The sequence below is a fragment of the Sus scrofa genome, chromosome 4, assembly GCF_054392235.1.
Source record: "Sus scrofa isolate SSC_HxYL_T2T_F1_AM1 chromosome 4, Sscrofa_HxYL_maternal_Yorkshire_Landrace_v2.0, whole genome shotgun sequence".
Classification (NCBI taxonomy): domain Eukaryota; kingdom Metazoa; phylum Chordata; class Mammalia; order Artiodactyla; family Suidae; genus Sus; species Sus scrofa.
This window is the reverse complement of record NC_139386.1, coordinates 59,072,146-59,087,611: the sequence shown is the minus strand read 5'-3', so window position 1 is coordinate 59,087,611 and position 15,466 is coordinate 59,072,146.

The following is a 15,466-nucleotide window of genomic DNA, read 5'->3' as shown; positions in this document are numbered from 1 at the left end:
CCCACATTTTATGGTTTTGATGACTCTTTTTTATTTTTTTCTTTTTAATTTTATTTTGTTTGACGCATGTTCATGATTAAATCTGTATGCTGGCTTATTTGAGTGACTGCTCTCTGATTGCGGTTTCCTCAGTCCTAGTTCTTCCTCTTCTTCTTCTTCTTTTTTTCTTTTCGCTTTTCTTCCCTTTCCTTCCTTTCTTTTTGGTTTAGAGAAGCCCTTTCAATATTTCCTTTAACCTGGGTTTTGTGTTGCTGTATTCTTTAAGTTTTTGTTTGTTGGGAAAAATTTTTATTTCCCCTTCTATTTTAAATGATATTCTTGCTGGATAGAGTATTCTAGGTTGCATATTTTTTCCTTTTAGCACTTTAAGTATCTCTTGCCATTCCCTCCTGGCCTGTAGTGTTTCTGTAGAGAAATCAGCTGATATTCTTATGGGGGTTCCCTTGTAGGTAACATTCTTTTTCTCTTGCTGCCTTTAGGATCCTCTCTTTATCACTAACTTTTGCCATTTTTATTAGGATTTGTCTTGGTGTGGGTCTGTTTGGGTTCAGTTTGTTTGGGGCCCTCTGTGCTTCTTGTATCTTGAACCCAGTATCCTTTAGATTTGGGAAGTTTCCAGTGATAATTTCTTCAAATATATTTTCCATCCCCTTATCTTTTTCTACTCCTTCTGGAATTCCTATTATGCGTAGATTGGCCTGCTTTATATTATCCCATAGGTCTCTTATATTGCTTTCCTGTTTTTTGATTCAGTTTTCTGTCTGCTGACCTGATTGGGTGATTTCCATTATTCTATCTTCCATATCACTGATTCGTTCTTCTGCATTATTCATTCTGGTTTTTACTGCCCCTAGTTCAGTTTGCATCTCTGCAAATGAATGTTCTAGTTTTTCTTGGCTCCTCCTTATATGTTCTAGTTCCTTTCTGAGGGTATCTGCATTACTGTTCATATCTTCTCTTAATTCCTTCAGTATTTTCACTATTTCTCTTTTGAATTCCAGGTCTGTCAGACTGCAGAGATCTGTAGACTGTTTCATTGTTGACTGTTTTAGGTGAGTTCTCCTGTTGGTTTGACTGGGAGTGGTTTCTCAGCTTCTTCATCTTGCTTGTTGTTTTCTTTCTCCTGAGGGAGTTGTACTCTCCGTGATCGGGCAGTGTTTGCCTTGTCACTGCCATGGAATATTTCCTGAGGGCTGGAGTTGTTGGTCAATCTTTTTTGAGGCAGTGTGGCTTTTCTGGAGTGTTGATGGGGCTAACAGGGTTTCTTTGAAGCAAAGGAGGACTTCCTGAGGGCAGACAGGACTGGGAGGTCCACACTACTATGGTAGCAGATTTCATTTGGTCAGGCAGCGCTTGCTCTGGTGTTTTTAGGCTGTGGGGTTCTTGCAGGGGGTTGGTGGTGTTGGGCAGCTGCTCTTCAAGGGTGCAGCACCCCCTGGGGGCTGGAGAAGCTATCTGGGTCACTGAGAACCTAAGAGGCTCTTCCCTAGGGCAGCCCAACTCAGAAGGACGGCCTGAGAATGTAGGCGAATCTTTTCACAGTCTGGCCAAGCTTGTTGCAGCTTTTCTGGGCTGCAGGGGCTCCTCCAGGGGGCTGGTGGTGTTGAGCAGCTATTCTGCGGGAGTGGGACACCCCCTGAGGGCTTGGGTGGCTAGCAGTGCTGCTGAAAACCCAAGAGGCTCCTCCCCAGGGGAGCCTGACTCAGAAAGACCTGTCTGAGATCTTTTCCCGGCTCAGCCAAGCTTTGCAGCTTTTTTGGGCTGCAGGGTGTCCTGCCTGGAGCTGGCAGTCCTATGCAGCTAATCCGCTATAGCTCGGCACCCCCTGGGGGCTTGGGCGGGTAGCAGGGCTGCTGAAAACCCAACAGGCTCCTCCCCAGGGCAGCCCGACTCAGAAAAAACATCCGAGAATTAGGCTGATCTTTTCACGGCCTGGCTAGGCTTGTTCTAGCTTTTCTGGGCTGCAGGACTTTTCTCGGGGGCTGGTGGTGTTTGGTGCTGCTCTGCGGAGGTGTAGCTCCTCCAAAAGGCAAGCAGGCCTATACAGGGACAGCCCCTGCGGTGGTAGGCTTCAGGCAATTGTTGAGGCCAGCCCTCCTGGATGGCAGGCAGCCCCAGGTCCGTTGAGAGCTTAGGGGGTGGTGGGGGTTGGGGGAGGGGATGCACTGGGAAGCACAGCTTTCAGCTAGCTAGCAGGCCTGTAAGCTTGTTGTGGCATGGGGAGTATTCTATGGGGCCCCTCCCCTTCTTCTCTCCCCTCCCTGGCACAGGTGAAGACCAGGCTCTTCTCCCAGGTTCCCTCTGATGCGGCTTTCCACTTCCCCACCCCTAGAGTATTGCTCCCTTCCTCTGCGACAGCTTTGTTTTCTAGTCTCCCAGGCAGTCTCTGTCCCGTCAAACTTGACAGACCGGTTTCTAGACCTCCCAAGCAGTCTCCGCTCCGCCCTGCCCCCCCAGCCCTTTCCTGGGGACTAACCTTCGGAGCCGAGGTCTCGTTGCCCAGCCCCCACCCAGGCGTCTCAATTTTTGGTGACTGTGCCCATAGTTCAGATGGTCCGTTCTATTCTCGATCTGCTTCTCAGAACTCCAACTTACTGCTACACTCTTCTCTCCATCTGGAGATTCCTCCGGTTCATTTGATCTTTCGCCCTGTAGGTGTCTTTCCAGGGTGCGGGATCCCTTTCTCCTCCTCAATTCCCTTTCGGGAGTGCCCATCCCGCTCGGATTCACCTTCTCTCACTCTCCTCTTTTCTCCCGTTCTGCCCAATAATGTCACGAACTTCTTGCCGTTATTGGAGTTTAGGTTCCTCTGCCAGCGATTGGTTGCTGTTCTGTGCGAGTCATTTATTCTGTAGATGTGCTTTTTTTTGTTGTGTTTGTGGGAGAGGGTGAGCTTGTCCACCTACTCCTCCGCCATCTTGTCCCGTCTCGTTTTTAGTATTTCTGTAGTATCTGTTGTGACTTCTCCCTATTCATTTCTGATTTTGTTTATTTGGGTTTTTTCTTTCCTTTTCTTGGTGAGTCTAGCCAGAAGTTTGTCAATTTTGTTTTTCTTTTCAAAGAACCAACTCTTGGTTTTATTGATTTTTTTCTATTGTATTTTGAATCTCTATTTTATTGATTTCCTCTTTGATCTTTATGATTTCCTTCCTTCTGCTAACTTCAGGTTTTGTTTGTTGTTCTTTTTCTAATTCATATAGGTGTTGGGTTAAGTTGTCGATTTGAGATTTTTCTTCTTTTCTTATTGCTATGAATTTCCCTCTGAGCACTGCTTTTACAGCATCCCATAGATTCTGAGTGGTTGTGTCTTCATTATCATTTGTCTCGAGGTATTTTTTAATTTCCTTCTTGATTTCCTCATTGACCCATTTGTTTTTTAGTAGCATGTTGTTTAGTCTCCATGTAGTTAGTTTTTTCTCATTTCTTTTCCTGTGGTTGATTTCTAGTTTCATGGCATTGTGGTCAGAGAACATACTTGAAATAATTTCTGTACTCTTAAATTCGTTGAGGTTAGATTTGTGCCCCAATTTATGATCGATCCTTGAGACTGTTCCATGTACACTTGTAAAGAATGTATATTCTGATTTTTTTTGGATGTAATATCCTGAAAATGTTGATTAAGTCTAACTATTCTATTGTGTCCTTTAGGATCTCTGTTGCCTTATTGCTTTTCTGTCTAAAGCATCTGTCCATTGTTGTGAGTGGGGTGTTAATGTCTCCTACTATGATTGTATTCCTATCAATTTCTCCTTTTATGTCTGTTAGTATTTGTTGTCGGTATGTGGGTGCTCCTATATTAGGGGCATATATGTTGATGATTATAATATCCTCTTCTTGAATGGATCCTTTAACTACTAAATAGTGTACTTCTTTGTCTTTCTTTGTGGCCTTTGTTTAAAGTCTATTTTGTCTGATATGAGTATGGCAGCTCCTGCTTTCCTGTCTTGTCCTTTGGCATGAAATATCTTTTCCCATTCCCTCACTTTCAATGTATATGTGTCCTTTGCCCTAAGGTGAGTTTCTTGTAGACAGCAGATTGAAGGTTTTTTCTTTTTTATCCAATCAGCCACTCTGTGTCTTTTGATTGGAACATTCGGTCCACTGATGTTTAAGGTGATTATTGATAGATATGTATTTATTGCCATTTTAAACCTTGTTTTCCAGTTGATTCTATGTTTTTCATTTCTTCTTTTTTTTGTTGGATGATTTTCATTTATTTTATCCTTTAGTACTATTCTTTTCATTTTTTCTGAATGTAATATTCAGTTTTGATTGTGGTTGCCCTGTTTTTAAGAACATTAACCACTTCCTATATCTGTTTGCTTTAGTCATATAGGGTCAACAACATCATTAAAATAAAAAAAATCTTTATTTTCTTAATTTCCTTCCCCACATTGTATGATTTTGATGTCTTTTTTTTTTTTTTTCAACATCTTCATGTTTACATCTGTATGCTGACTTATTTAAGTGACTGCCTTCCAGTTTTGGCTTCCTCCATCCTAATTCTTCCTTTTTTCTTTTTCTTTCCTTTTTTTTAATTTATAGAAGCCCTTTCAGTATTTCTTTTGGAATGGATTAAGTATTGCTGTACTCTTTTAGCTTTTTATTCTTAGGGAAATTCTTTATTTCCCCTTCATTTTAAATGATATTCTTGCTGGATGAAATATTCTAGGTTGCAAATTTTTTCCTTTTAGCACTTTAAATATACCTTTTCACTCCCTTCTGGCCTATAGTGTTTCTATAGAGAAATCAGCTGATAGCATTATGGGGGTTCCCTTATAATTAATGCTTTGCTTTTCTCTTGCTGCAGGGGGCTGAGAAAATGCAGGGACTCACAGAAGGGACTTTGCCTGATGGCAAAAAAACCCGAAGGCAGGTTCCTAACCAAGGAAGGGAGCTCACCTGAATGGTACAAGCCAAAGGTGGGCTTCTTGTCAGGATAAAAGCCTGCCTGTATGGTGCATGCTGAAGGTGGGCTTCTGGCCAGGATAAAAGCCTGCCTGTATGGTGCAAAACCGAGGGCAGGCTGAAGCCTGCCTGTATGGTGAAAAACCGAGGGCAGGCCTCAGATTACATGGCTCTCTTGTTGATGTTGATGGGGAAGAATTGGGGCTTTCCTGGGAAAACAATTTCCATGTTTGTGCTAGAGAACATGGATTGTTTCCCGGGTGACCTAGTCTTTCCTGTTGTTTTACTTGTTACTCAGTTTTTCCTCAGTCTTTCGTGTTATTTTCTTATTATTCTTATTTTCCTGTGGTGATTTGTGATTTAACAAAATTGCAACAATAAAATAAAAATTTCATCCTGATGGACTTTTCCATATTCAAATCCAATTTAATTAAAAATGTAGTGTTTATTTACTAACTGGTTATACTGTAAACTTCAGAAGTTGGAATGTACTACAGAATTAGATAAAGTTAGGCATATATTATTCATGGTCAAAGAAACCTAGCTATGAGAGTTGTCCTTGATTTTAGAAACTTTTAAGTGATAGCTAACTGAACTTGATTTTCTCTTACTGTCCTTCTGCCATGACGCTTTAAAGATAAGCACTAATCTAAAAACAAGACTTGTGAATGCCAAATCCTTATGTCTATAGCCTTTTAGGAAACATAATCTGGGAGGTAATTTTTAGAAATTGACCTTCAGGTGTACTTTTAACATTGTGATGTAATTAAAAACTGTCTTATAAAACAATCATCTATGCCAATAAAATTTGAGCAGTCCAGTTCTCTGAAAGAAGGGGCAAGGAGGATGTCTCCGTGTGCATTCACCGACACCATCCATCCCTGACAGGGTGTGCATCCCTGGCCGCTGGAGCTGGACTCTGGCATCTTGCTGCTTTCAGAATCTTCTCTTTAACTTTTGCCATTTTTATTACATTGTGACTTGGTGTGGGCCTGTTTGGGTTCAACTTGTTTGGGGTGCTCTGTGCTTCCTGTATCTTGATATCAGTATCCTTTAGCTTTGGAAAGTTTTCAGCCATAATTTCTTCAAATGTATTTTCAATCCCCTTTTCTTTTTCTTTTCCTTCTGGAATCCCTATTATGTGTAGATTGGTCCACTTTATATTACCCTTTAGGTCTCTTATATTGCTTTCATGTTTTTTTCATTTAGTTTTCTATCTGATGTCCTGATTGGGTGATTTCCATTATTCTATCTTCCATATCACTGTTTCATTCCTCTGCATTATTCATTCTGCTCTATATTGCCTTAAGCTCAGTTTGTATCTCTGCAAATGAATTTTCTAGTTTTTCTTGGCTCCTTATATTTTCTAGTTCCTTTCTGAGGGAATCTGCATTACTGTTCATATGCTATCTTAATTCCTTCAGTATTTTCACTATCTCCCTTTTGAGCTTAAAGTCTGTCAGACTGCAGAGGTCTGTTTCATTGTTGACTGCTCTAGGTGAATTCTCCTGTTGCTTTAACTGGGAATGGTTTCTGAGATTCTTCATCTTGCTTATGTTTTTCATTTTCTGTGAGTTCAGGGAAGCCAAACTATAGTCTTATAAGGCTACTTCTATGCAAGAATACCCCTTTGTAATTTGGGGGTTACTATTTATTTTTGATGTGGGATTTTGAATATTTTCTGTTTCTTTATTCAGTGTGAGTAGGCTGTTATTCCCAGGATGCTTGGCGTGTTTTCAGGGAGAAGGAAGCAATGGGTAGGGCCAGCAGTCAATGCCTGGTCATTGTGCTCTCGATAGCAGCAAGGACCTGTAGGAAGGTGGCTGTTCCTATTTTCAGGGCCCTGGGAATTGGTAATAAGCTCAAGCAGATCTTCAAGGTGACCAGAGCATTTGCAGAAGGAGCAGCAGGGTGTGGGAGTTCCCAGGGGAGTGAGAGCAATAACAGCTTGTGTTTGATTGCAATGCCCCTCTCTGAGGTGATAGGAACCACAGATGTTGTCTGTTCAGGGACCCCTAGTTGGAGTGGGTCTTGACCGTGTCTAGAGTCAATGATAACTGTGGTGTGGTGCCCCTACCACCTGTGGACCATGTATGAAGCAACCTGACTCACTCAGCCCACATAGAAGGGGCTGTATAGGCTGCCCCTAGTTGCAGGATCCTGGGAAATGTGTGTACTGCCCAGAACATTTGGCAGTGGCAGCAGCAGAGTGAGTGTCTTCTTGGGGGTGTGAGAACACCAACAGGTGGTCTTCTTTCACAGTGCCCTCCTCTGTGGTGCCCTTGAGGTGAATGGGGCTGCAAGTGGTGTCTGTTCACAGACCCCTAGTGGTGGCAAGCCACTCCCACCTCTGGAGCCAGAGATAACTATGGTGGTTTGCCCCCACCTCCTGTAGACCATGCCAGAAGCACCTTATCATGCTTAGACCCCACAGGATGTGCTGCATAAGCTTCTCCTAGTTGCAGGTTCCTGGAAATGGACAGTGATCAAGCGTCTGGGCACTGTCCAGAGTGTTTGGCAGTGGCAGCGGCAGTGTGGGTGTGCTCCCAGGGGAACGAGAGCAACAACAGGTGGTGTTCCATCACAATGTCCTTCTCTGTGGTGCCCTCTGAGGTGGTTGGGGCTGCTAGTGATTTTTGTTCAGGTATCCCCAGTGGCAGTAGGCCACACCCACCTCTGGAATCAGGGATAACTGCAACAGTTTGCCCCCGCCACCTGCAGACCATGCAAGAAGCACCCTCTCCCACTTAGCCCATGAAGAAGCTGCTGCACAATCTGCTCCTAGTTGTAGGGTCTTGGGAAGCTACAGTGACCAAGTGTCTGAGTGCTGACCAGAGCATTTGGCAGTGGCAGCTGCAGGGTGGGTGTGTTTTCAGGGGAGTGAGAGCAACAGAGTATGGTGTTTGGTTGCAGTAAACTCTTTTTTTCTTTTTTGCCAACACCTAAGGTGACTGGGGTCACAGGTGGAGCCCACTCACAGGCCCCTAGTGGTGGCAAGCCACGCCTCCCTCTGGCCTCTGAGACGACCGCCGCTGTCTGTCCCTGACACCTGTAGATGGTGCACGAGACACCACATCTCACTTAGCCCCTTGATGCCCATAGCCCACACAAGAGGAACCTGGTCACCTGTAGCCTGCACAAGGAGTGCCCAGTCTCTCCTAAACGAGCAAGAGGTTTCTTTCCACCCTTAGCCTGCACCAGAGCTGCCCTGCTCTCTGTGAGCCCGCGGGCATGTGCACGCTCCAGTGCAGGGAGTTTCCTATGGCATCTGCCCCCTTTTCTCTCACCTTCCCCAACAATGGTGCCTTGCCTCTCCTGCAGGTCCGGACATTCTCCCGGGTTCCCTCTGCCGTGGCATTCCCCCTCCTCAGCCCGTGGCATACTGCTCCTCCTTCCATGGCTCATGGTCCCTTAGCCCCTCAGGCTGTCTGCACACAGCCAGCCCCAGTCCTTTCCCCAGGACTGACCTCTGGAGTCTGAGTCTCATCACCCAGCCCCCGCCCAAGCATCTCAGTTTGTGGTGTCCAGGCTGGTGGTTCAGATGATCTGTGCAGCCCTCACTCTGCTTTGCTGTTCACAGTCCAGCTGCTGCGCTTTTCTTGGAGACTTTGAGGTCCTGCCAACTCAGCTGATCTTTCCCCCAGTTAGGTGGCTTCCCAAGATGTGGATTCCTTTTCGCCTTCACAGCTCCCTCTCGGGAATGCTAGTCCTGTCCTGATTCCTTTTCTCTCTCTCTCTTTTTTTTTTTTCTTTTGTTTTACCCAGTTATGTTAAGAGTTTCTTGCCCTTTTTGGAGGTTTAAGTTCTTCTGCCAGCATTCAGCTGATGTTCTGTGCGAGTCATTTTACATGTAGATGTGTTTTTTGGATGTGTTTGTGGGAGAAGGTGAGCGCAACCTCTTACTCCTCTGCCATCTTGCTCTGCCTCTCACCAGAGATTTGAATCTTAATAGAAGACCCCTAGACTTCAAGATTCGCAGATCATTGAGACAAGTTTCTACCTTTTTTGTACTTTTTAAATGTCACCTCTTTACTGTCTACCTTAAAATTTGTTATTTGTGCATATATCTTATAACTCACCACCTCTTCCAACACATATAGTCTGATAGCTTATTTTATTCATTGTAGGATGTTTGTCCAATTTGATTCATCTTTCTACTCTAACAACACCTATTATGAGAAGCAGGCTCATAGTAAACCCTCAATAAGTGCTTGTCAGTTGAATAAATTTGTGCTTAAACTAGCATAAAATGGCAGAATCATGTAATTGTTTTTGTTGAACTGTTCTGGGATACTTTGATTATGGATATTGTGAGGACCAGATTAGGTAATTTGAGTGAAAGTGCTTTGTGATGGTAAATATCAGATATGGTTTATGATGAATGTGGTAGTGGTGATTGTCAGAGTCCTGGGGCTCTGGTAGACTTGTGAGGAGGACATTCTAACTAACTCCAAGAGTTAGTTTACTGGGAATAAAGATAGATCATGTTCACAAGATCTTTGGAGGATAGGAAGTTCTCAATGTGTCTGTTTATCTATCTATCTATCTGTAATTTAACGTAACTTCATAAATAAGATCATGTTATTTTCATGTTATTTTTAATATTCTATTTTGCTTCTACTCTTTTTTTGGCCATATCCTTGGCATGTGGAAATTTCCAGGCCAGAATCAAATCTGTGCCGTAACAGTTACTCAAGCCACTACAATGACAGTGCAGGATACTTAACCTGCTGAGCCACAGAAGAACTGCCTGCTTTTTTTTGTTGTTGTTTATTTTTTGTCTTTTTTAGAGCTGTACCCATGGTATATGGAAGCTTCTAGGCTAGGGGTCAAATCAAAGTGTAGCTACCAGCCTGCACCACAGCCACAGCAATGTTGGATTCAAGCCACTATCTGCATCCTACACCACAGCTCACCATAGCACTGGATCCTTAACCCACTGTGTAAGGCCAGGAATCAAACCTGTGTTTCTCATGGATACTGCTCACGTTTGACACCACTAAGCCACAATGGGAGACTCTCCAGGAAATTTCTGCTTTTACTCTTGAAAATATAGCTAGAGCTTTCTTTATGTAAGTGCATGTAGATTTATCATAGTCTTATATTACTATGTATAAGTTTGTGGTGTGGGCATACTGTATTGTATTGAAATATTTCCCTATTTCTGGACATTAGGTTGATCCTACTTTTTTTTTGTTGTTGCTGAAATTACAGTGTTGCAATGATATATTTGTGCATAACAAGAATTTGTATGGGGTAGATTCCTGAAAGTGAATTACTGGGTAAAAGGATATGCTTTTTTTTTTTTTTTTTTTTTTTTTTTAAATTTTATGGCTGTACTGTGACATAGGGAAGTTTCTGGGCCAGGGACTGAATTTGAGCCACAGCTGTGACCTATGCTCCAACTGCAGCAATGCTGGATCCTTTAATCTACTGCTCCATGCTAGGGATTGAATACATGCCTTGGCAGCAACCTGAGCTGCTGCAGTCAGATTCTTAACCCACTGTGCCATGGTGCGAACTCCCAAGGATATGCTTTTTTTTATGTTTAAAATTTTGATAGCTATTAGCAAATTACTCTCTTAAATGGCTGTGTGAATGTACTCCTACCAATATTTTCCTATATCTTTGCAATGCTGTGTTTGTTGTGCTTTACTAGGGAAATTGTGGTATAATGTATTGAAGAATCCACATGTCAATAAAGGAAGGATTTTTAAATTAATGTCTGATTTAAAATTCTTACTCTTGGGATTTCCCATTGTGGCTCAGTTGTTAACAAACCCGACTAGCATCTGTGAGGACGTGGGTTCAATCCCTGGCCTCCCTCAGTGGGTTAAGGATCGGTGTTGCTGTGAGCTGTGGTATAGGTCACAGGCGTGGCTCGGATCCAGCATTGCTGTGGCTCTGGCATAGGCCGATGGCCATAGCTCTGATTTGACCCCTATCATGGGATCCTTCATGTGCCGCAGGTGTGGCCCTAAAAGCGCAAAAGACAATGAGTAAGTAAATAAATAAATAAAATAAAATTCTTACTCAGCTAGTTATATGCTCTTGGGTAAATTACTCCTTTTTTTTTTTTTTTTTTTTTTTTTTTATCCTCAGTTTCTTCATCCATAAAATACAGGCAATGATAACAACTTTCCTGAATTGTTAAAAAGAGTTAATGAGATAATTACATATATACAGTTTTTGGTGAAATTCTTAGAGCCAAGAATTAGAGTTAAATTATTTTTCCTTTCCTTCATCAAATTTTTATTTAAATATATTACCTCAAAAATAGGCCCTGAATTGGCCCCTACACATCTTATCACAAAATCCTGCTTGATTACTAAATTTTCAGAATAACATTTCTTCTGAAATTATAGCTTAAATTACATATATTTGAAGAATGTGTTTTGATTTTTCTGACTTTAAAAATCTACACATCTGGCATTGTAGTGTTTAGAAATTTCATTTTAATTGCTCTTTGACATATAACAATTACTGTTTCTTGATATATTTGTGTCTTACAAAGCGTATTTTGACATTGCTATATCACACTGGTCCTGGAGAAAAGGATTAGTTTTTCCTTTGGTTCTTTGGAGAATGTGGTTCTCCTATATATTGTTTTCACTGCAGATGTGTATTACCTTAAGGAAATATTTTAAAAAGCTGGTGTTTCTATCTGTTAATGCAAAATGTTCCCAAGAAGAAGATAAAGGACAAAATTAAAAATTCACAATTACACTGTAACCCTTGATTGTGTTTCCAGAAGTTGCTTGGCCTGAATGAAATTATTTAGTTTAAAATGAGTTTTAGGAGAAATGAAGAGAATGGAGGTATTGGAAAATGAAATATGTCTGTTAATTGAAAATAGACTGTGATTGTTTCTTTCTAATCTAAATCAAATTATTATGACAGTAGTTTCAAGCAGTTGGAAAGAGAAATTATTCTCTGGAAATAATGACTTCATTATATAACCTAAAAAAAATAAGTTGAAAAACCCTTTAGTTGTCTTTCTGCTGAAATATGTAATTTAAAAATGAAAATACTTTTTTTCTTGTTCCTTTGCAGAATTCATTTTATCTCAAAATAATATATAAGCATTTAGATAACAAGTGTCTGATTCTGAACTGGAATTCTCATTTGGGCAACCAGGAGATGCTTAGGCAAAGGAAGTGAAACTATGCATATGCCATATATAAATATATGGATATATGTGGATTATATATAGATAGATGTAAATATATGGATATATATGGATAAATTAAATGGTCATGGTTTTAGTTGATTTGCTTTTATAGAAATTTTAAACAGCTAATTTTTAAATTTACTATGTGAGATGAATATAATTAAAATTTTCAAGAATGTTGTTTTCATTTTTATATTATATGCACAAACACCTACACAATCCCAGCACATGAAAAAACATTACATTGGATGTAGGATGTCCCAAATGTTGATGCTTACAAAAGAAGCATGATAAATTAATTTTCCTCACATGCCGAAGTAATACTTTTAACCATTTATTTGTTTTTTACCTTGTATTGAAAATGATCTCCTAAAACCCCAATACTCACTAGATTTTTGATAATATGAAATACTACCCAATTTTCTCCTCAAGAACAAATACTAATTGTCCAAATCCAGATGTTAGAAATAATTACTAAAGCCTTCAGTCATTTTCCTTTTCCCATTTACTGGTACATGGTCCATGCAAATTGTTATTCAGGCGTAGCCCTTAAACTCTTAGAGTCTTGACTAGGGTTCCACATTTTGGAAACTGGAAGATTTGGTTAAACAATGCAGTAATACTTATCTGCTTGTCTGTGTATCTATTCATTTATCTCACTAATATCTAGCTAGTTAGTTATCTAGCTATCATTTGTACCAATCTATCTGTCCATCTCTCACCAGCTTACTTGCTACACACACACACACATACACACGCCTATATACTATGTGTATTATTCTTTCTTCTACTAAACATATACTATCTTCCTTGGTGTATGTATTGTATCAGTTACATTTCTTTTCTTTACTATTTTTGTGCAACATTCAGTGAATTAACTTGCTCATAGAATCACACTCTTGGAGAATTGTGATTATTTGAAAATTCTTCCTGGTTTTGAACTGAATCTTCTGTCCTGTGGGCTTGCTTTTACTAATGAGCAGTAGGTCTAATCTTTCCTGAAACAGTGATCTTATTTCATAGTCTTACTGTTTCCTTCCCTTTTTATCTTCTTAAAAAAGGCTTTCACACTCAGCTTCGGGGCTTTATTTTTGTTTTTATTTTAATTTTTGGGGGGGTTGAAGGAGAAAAAGACCTTTATTGCTTTGACCAGCAAAGGAGGCCACAGCAGGCTAATGCCTTAAAGACTGTGCCCCTTGGAGTTCCCGTCGTGGCGCAGTGGTTAACGAATCCGACTAGGAACCATGGGGTTGCGGGTTTGGTCCTTGCCCTTGCTCAGTGGGTTAGCGATCCGGCGTTGCCGTGAGCTGTGGTGTAGGTTGCAGACATGGCTCAGATCCCGTGTTGCTGTGGCTCTGGCATAGGCCAGTGGCTGCAGCTCCGATTCGACCCCTAGCCTGGGAACCTCCTTATGCTGCGGGAGCGGCCCAAAGAAATAGCAAAAAGACAAAAAAAAAAAAAAAAAAAAAAAAAAAAAAGACTGTGCCCCCCCTTGGAAGGGATTAGGAGGTGGTTTTATAGTTTGGAGAGTGGAAAGTAGGCCTGTAGATAAGGATCAGGGTAGAGGCAAGCTTGCATTGTCTTTCAGAGGTGGTGTTTAGTGGCCCCCAGGACTGGTTCAGGTGGTCCTCCCTCTTCTTGGAATGAAGAATGCTCTATCAAGTAGTTTTTCTATTTATTGGGGGTTTTAGTTCTGCAAAAGGCTCAAAGATATTGTTTTGTATATTCCTTTTTTAGTTTGTTTGTTTTCTCTTCATGTGGCCTCCTCTTGGTCTTTTGGAGTAGGATATCTTTTTGAAAGTTTCCAGTCCATTTGGTTGAAGGTTGTTCAGCTTTTCATTGTAATTTTGTTGTTTTTATGAGAGAAGGTGAGCTCCAGTCCTTCTATTCCACCATCTTAGTCTTCTCCCCTGGGGCTTCATTTTAAATATATATCTCTAAACAAGGAATATTTGTATGTACAAATATCTTTATGTAGCCCCCTCCGCTTATTTTTTTCCCCTATATTCTGATTGTTAATCTTGTTCTTCACAAAATTTCCCTTGCAAACAATTTTTTTTTTCTTTTTAGGGCCGTACCAGAGGCATATGGAAATTCCTGGGCTAGGGGTCAAATTGGAGTTGCAACTGCTGGCCTGTACCACAGCCACAGCAAAGTGGGATCTGAGCAGCATCTGTGACCTGCGCTGTAGCTTGCAGCAATGTCGGATCCTTAACCCACTGAGTGAGGCCAGGGATCAAACCCACATCCTCAGGGACACTCTGTCCAGTTTTAACCTGCTGAGCCACAACAGGAATTCAAGCAAACAATTCTTTAAAAATGGCACCTATGTTCATACCAGTGTGCAGAGTAAAACTAACAAATGTAATAAATTTGAGATTATAAACTGGTGTGTTTAAAACCACTTCATCAGTCTAATTAGATTCCCTTTATATGTTGCTCTCAAAGATAAATCTTCTGAAAATACGACTTGCTCAAGTCAATATCTCAAAACTCTTCGCTAATTCTATACCATGTAGAGGACGAAGTACTAATGCTGTACCAGGGCACCGCAGACCCTTTAAGCCATCTTGCCAACTCTGTCTCCAGCTATTTCCTCATCAAAAACTTCAGCGAAATTCATCTGCCCACTGTACTCTGATAGGCAGTGTATTTAGAGAGGCCAGGCTGTCTGTGTTTAAATCCTGCTCTGCTACCTCCTCACTGTATAGCTTGGGTAAGTTAAGTAAGCTCTTAGTGCCCCTGTGTGTAAAAAAGGACTAATAATAGTATCTACTTCTTAGGATTATTATGAGGAGTAAAAGTTTTTACATGTAAAAATCACAGAAAATCATACATGACACATGGAAAGAATGATATATGTTAGCAAAAATGGCAGATAGGCCTCGTTGAGTTTATTTTCACATAACATGTCTTTTTCCTATAACATCGTTCCTTTTTTTATTTATTTAAGCCCTCCCTTCCTTCAGACACACTTCAGATCTGATCTCTGTCCTTCAGTGACGTCTCCCCTCCTGAAGTTGTGTGTTTCTTTTCTTTGTCATTGATGTCGTGCTTAATTAGGGCAACCACAACGGGGAGGGGGAGGTAGCAGGATGGATTGGGAACTTGGGGTTAATAGATGCATACTATTGCCTTTGGAATGGATAAGCAATGAGACCCTACTGTGTAGCACTGGGAACTGTATCTAGTCACTTATGATGGAACATGATAATGTGAGAAAAAAAGAATCTATACATGTAACTGTAACTGGGTTACCATGCTATACAGTAGAAAATTGACAGAACACTGTAAAGCAGCTATAATGAAAAAAAAATAAAATTCATTATATAAAAAAAAATTAGGGCAACCACATTATTTGTTATTCAGGCTGGGACTCTTTTGATA